The 6000-nt window shown below is 35.5% G+C and overlaps 1 protein-coding gene across 1 annotated transcript in view; it reads right to left on the reverse strand.

Annotated features, from left to right (window-relative positions):
- The window catches only part of LOC113073291 (solute carrier family 45 member 4-like), a 44132-nt gene extending 41413 nt beyond the window's left edge, over nucleotides 1–2719 (reverse strand). Inside the window, exons 1-2 of the mRNA XM_026246181.1 lie at nucleotides 2505–2719; nucleotides 1174–1265 (exon numbers count right to left, since the gene is read on the reverse strand). The gene's annotated coding sequence lies outside the window, so the exon portion shown is untranslated. The remainder of the gene's footprint in view (nucleotides 1–1173; nucleotides 1266–2504) is intronic.
- Nucleotides 2720–6000: the final 3281 nt, after the last annotated feature.

Raw genomic sequence — 6000 nt, forward strand, 5'->3', positions numbered from 1 at the left:
GCGGTGTGCATGGTTTGGCATGGCCCTTTATAATCTCTAAAAAGCTGACATCTCAGCTCATCGTGATCTCACAAACCTCAGTCATACCATAATTAATATATGCACAATGAATCTTTCATAATGTCTACACTTCGTGTGTGACTCTGCCTATGCTTGGATCTGTTAATTGTTTTTATTTCGTTTTTCTTGTTGCTTTTGTGCAACAGCGGAGTAAAACATTTTTATTATTAGATATTTTATGTTAAGATTTTTTCAATTTAGGTTAGGGTTGGGGTCATTTTATTCTCCTGCATCCTGAACACACACAAGTGTCTATCTGCCTGCACTTTCCCATCAAGTCCTGCGCAGCACTTGGTTGCATCAGGTCCCGTGGGAATGCAGGTCTCTAGCCTGAAGCACACTGGGAGAAACCAGCACTGTGGCCCGCCCAATTACACTGCATATCCCATACTGATCACGAAAGCCATATACAAGTTTAACCCTGCCACCTGATGAAAACCTATGGGTTTTGCCAGATAAACACAGGTAAAAATAATTATCATATCATCTTGTAGTATAACTAGCTACTTTGAAACATTGTATCTTGACAAACTGGAAGCTGCTGCACTGTAAATTTCACACTGATCATGTGACTGACATGAACAGATCAGATTACACAACACAGATGGAGACATCACAGGTCAAATTTGACCAGTTGAGGTGCTTTGACCAAAAATATCTAAAATACATATTAGAAATATTCTTAAAAAATAACAAATATATTATTATTATTATTATTATTATTATATATTATTATGTGTATATATATATATATATATATATATATATATATATATATATATATATATATATATGTATATATATATATATATATATATATATATATATATGTATATATATATATATATATATATATATATATATATATATATATATATATATATATATATATATATATATATATATATATATAGGTTCATTGTTTAACAATATTAATGCATTTAAAAGAAAAAAATGACAACAATAATTTAAAAAAGCAGATAAATGAATATATGACATTTAGAAGCACTATTCACTTCAAGGACACAATGTACTATTCTTGTATAACATGATATTAGTTTGAACGCAGTCCAGCAGAGAGAACAGGAGCAGCGCAAAGCAAGTGTGACTCACCAAAAGGCCTTGAAAGCTTCATAAATATCTGGTCGGACCACATACGAGAGCAGCGTTGTTTCTTCTGTCTGGACAAACAGCTGGCTGAGAACCTGCAGAGAGCGTCCAGAGACGGGTTAGTAAAGCACACCAACCAGCAGTCTGCAGTAAACCAGCCACACACACATGCTTTGCATCGCACAGGAGTCAGTTTACGTGCCGCTTCAATGCATTTTCAATGAGAGGAGAGAAAATTGTGCTTGACATACAAGCTGGCATAAATCTCACCAAATAAAAAAAAAACACCTTGTCACCCTAGTTTCAACTGAACACTGCCTTCTATATTGAGTTTGAATATTCAAACAAACATATGCAAAGGCAACAACCTCTTTAAAGGAATAGCTTGCCATTAAATTTCACTTTCATTGTGTTTTTGGTCTGTTTTGAAGCACACATGCGAATATAGATCTCATTTTGTTACATGGAAAACAAGCTGACATGCTGTATTGCATCTCATTATGTTTCTCCAGAATTAAGATCATAATAAATGGTTTGAACAGCAGAATTATTATTTGTGTGATGCTATGGATATGTGAAATGGAAATAAGTCATTTATGCATCAAATGCACTAAGGTCTAATGATAGTTTGTTAAAGGATACATATGGACAGATAGATTATTGTTCAAAAACATGGTATTCCCATGACATCTTGTCAAAAACGTGGTAATACTGTGGTGCTTTTGGCACTTAAATATGTTACCAGGGACAGTAATGAGCTCTCTCCTTAAATTCAGGGATAAAGAGATAGTTTGTGAAGCTCATGGTGAGATTTGGTGCACACTACCCCCAGTATAAGTGAACGGGACACCAGGAAGCTCACAGTTGTGTAACAGACATCCATCAGCTCTCTGCCCACCAGCAGGTTCACATGTACAGTACACACATACTCAACACTGACATGGGGAAACCTCACAGAACTACACTCATCTGCACATACAAATCTATTATAAACAATTTATGGATCATACACCAGCAACTGTCAACATCATATGTACCAGTGACGAACCAACCACTAACATTTAATAGCGGTGACAGACATACAGCATTTATTTAAACCCCTAATGGAGCCTCTATAGCTGCTGATGGAAACTAATGCATCCGTGAACATTTATGAAGAGCGCAGATATAAATCTTAATCATGAATCAGCTACTAATAACAAACAGAGCTGCAGATGTGTGAAGAATCGTTTGTAAATGATGACACGCACAGGACGCAGAACATCAATCATGCGATCAAAGAAGCCGCCGCCGCGCAAACGCAACACTGTAACATTGTAAACACACTCACTCACCCTGGCGCGCGCGTTTCTGTGTTTATTTCTCTCTGTCAGAGATGTTGTTGTTGTTGTTTTTGGTGATGTTGTGCTGCTGCTCCTGCTGCTTTGCTCGGGTTCTGCACTTCAGCCGCTGTTTTAATGCGCCTTTAAAGGCGAAATCTCTCTGACAGACGCGAGCAGCTTCCTCCGACTGATATGGAGCTTAATTTGCATATGGGGCGGGGTTTAGAATTTAAAGGTAACGACGTCAGCCGCCACCTGACTGCTGCTGAAGTGCAATGGACCGAGAGACAGTATGAATGTGTAATTATGTATGGAAACCTTAAATGACGCCCTGGCAACTAGCTGAAAAAAAGTTTAAGATAAAGCACTAATAAAGCACATAAAATAACATTTAAAAGGAAACCTGATAATATTATTTAAAAAAGCATAACAAAATCGAAACTATAAATCGAAACATTATTTTAAATATGTGAAATATATTTTTATTCATGTATAAGAATTAATGATTAAAAAATGCTTAAAGTTAAATTCTCTCTCTCTCTCTCTCTCTCTCTCTCTCTCTCTCTCTCTCTCTCTCTCTATATATATATATATATATATATTATAAAATGTATATAAACTACACCTGAACAGTAATATAAAAATAAAAATTAGATAAGCACATATCAAACTGACTAAAATAAATACATAATATAAAATACCCAAAATGTAATAATTTATTTCTGTTTTACTCAATACACATTTCATACAGCGCAGAATAATTAATAAATATGATCAATATATTGCCTTCAGTAAAACTCTGTCCTAATTTCTTCTGACGGGCCTGTGGGCATGACCTGTGTGCCACCCCATCAGCTGTCAATCAAACACAGGATGTGATGCTGTGTCAAAATGATCAATAACATAACCCACTGCACCAACATAAGTGTGTGTGTGTGTGTGTGTGCATTTGAGGGTTTTATGTTAGTATGGCCTGTACATGTATGTCATTACAGGTTAATAATGTGTTAGGGAATTACTTAGTTGACATATTTTTTTATATGTACTGTTCAATATGATTTAAAAATTCAGTCTTGATTCTAAAAAGTCAGTGAAAATTTAATGATCTGTCAATATATAATTTCTTATGAAATGAACATGATTTTAACTGATATTCAGCTCAGAATCTGAGGAGAGTTGAGGTTAAATAGCACGTCTCAGTGTGACTCAGTGCTGAGACACAGAAGGGAAGCCGACAGCACCATGTGGAAGTGCTGGGTATAATACATCTATAAGAATAACAAGCAGTGGGAAATCTCACAAAACACTTCCTGTTTGAGCGTATCGCTAATTCAATCACGCCATCTCCACTGAGAACAGCACGTCAAAGTCTCTCGCAGACCATTCTGTTGCCTGTGACCTCTGACAGATCACATATACATCAACATATCAGTCAGAAAACAAAGCTCCTGTTTAAATTCACCGTCTCCTAGAGGTCTGGAAACAGGTTCTGATCACAACTGTGTGTGTTTCACACGCTGAAGTCAACAAGAAACTGCTGAATAGCTTCGCAGAGGTCAAACAGACAGGAAAAAGGTTTCAATCCTTTCAATCATTATTCACCCTAAATGTCCAACAAATAATAAAAAAATAATTGCAAAAGCACATAAAAAAACTTAAATAAACAAAAAACGGCTTACAATATTATGACATAAAATCTAAAAAAAAATGTAATAAAAGATCTAAATATTAAAATAATATTATAATAATAAAAAATATAAAAGTATAAATATATACTCAAAACTAAAAAAAATGTATTCCTGGGAAAATATGGTAACATCTGGGAATATGATCCTGCCATACCATTTTGCATTGCATCAGTATTTTAATGTTTTAATGCTTTACACACACACACACACACACACACACACACACACACACACACACACACACACACACATATATATATATATATATATATATTAAGAAAACGTTTATATTTGCTCTTGATAGCCTATATGCTGATTGCTTTCTACAAGACATCTGTTTGACTTCGGATTGATCTTGTTTAGTTGAGTAATTTCTCGATTTGACCCTAATCTCGTTCTAAATTAACCCCGGCTGTGTTTATTAATACATTCAGAAACAGAAAGCTCAGACCATTATTTCTTCTCAGGTCATGACGCACGTCAGGATTCGTCCTGAGGGTTATTTGTTGCTTTTATTGTCCGAGTGAGAGGAATAAATCAAGCTGTTGTGATAGAGACTCGGGGGAGATGTTGTGCAGTCATCGGTCTTTCAGCGCTGATGAATGTCTGGAGGAAGACGGGTCACCCAGCAGCGCGACACAAACAGGTTCTGGTGTTCCGCTGAGATCTGGGATCGAGGCCCGCGCGCAGACTACACACCGTCGCGACCGGAAGTCATTGTGTTGATGAACTCTGAGAGGCGGAGAGCAGTCGATCCTGGCCGAGCTCCAGACGCTATTGTTCATCCGTGTGAAGTGTGTGATTATCCGGAGTCTCCGTTTCTCTTCCTTCACTTTCACACCTCGGCCAATCACAGCGCGTGCTCTCCCTGGAGCTCCGTTCAGCTTATTTTTAACCCCAGAACGTAAAATTACACTGAATTTGTTTAATTTTGCTTAGCTAATTTTTATTTGGCAAGTTTTTGCACGAGCATTTTTTAAATACACATTTCGAAATTAAGTAAATCTAGTTAACTAAGTCAAGTAAAAATAAAAATGTAACTTGACCTGTTAAATTTTATTGAGTAAATTTAGCTTACAAATCTGATATAATTGAGTAAAACCAGTTGTTCTTTTAAATACATTTTTACCAGTTTTATGCATTGCTGGTAATTAATTGTATTAATTAAATTAAATTTAATGTTACCATTATAATGTCACAATAATACCATGACAATGTGTAGTTAAGAGTCTTTTATTAGGAACAAATAATGCAAGAAATAGCCAGCACACAGAAACCTAAGATCACTCACAGCAATAGTAAACATCAATGTTCAATGGCTTATTAAAAACAGACAGAAACTTTTCAGAAATTCATAAGAACAATCCTAAAACTAAAACCCTAAAACTCACTGGTTGTACTTCCCCAAAACAACTTGAAACTATTAAAAATGAAAAGATAAACATGTACTTTGTTCTTTCTAGATCTTATTGTTGGTGGCCTTTCAAGCAGGGATACAAAATTAAATACATTTACTGTTTCTGTGTATTTCAGGCGTTTAACCAAAATTGCACCATGCTTGTAACCATCTGTTATCGACATCAAACCAAATCGAAAGTGTGTCGTACTTGAATGTGTGTGAATGAGATTTGAGAGCCGCTGCAAATGGGAATAAACTGTGAATGAAGATTAAAAACTTTTATGCAGCTACTGAATTTTTCAAGGTTTTGAAAGAAGATCTCCATTGAACTTTTTGGACACAGTTGTTTTTCTTCACACATTTGCCTAAAACTTCAAAACTTCAAAAAAAAAAAAAAAAAAAGATTGCTCTTTTGAAACTG

Source organism: Carassius auratus, unplaced genomic scaffold (assembly GCF_003368295.1).
Source record: "Carassius auratus strain Wakin unplaced genomic scaffold, ASM336829v1 scaf_tig00011797, whole genome shotgun sequence".
Classification (NCBI taxonomy): Eukaryota; Metazoa; Chordata; class Actinopteri; order Cypriniformes; family Cyprinidae; genus Carassius; species Carassius auratus.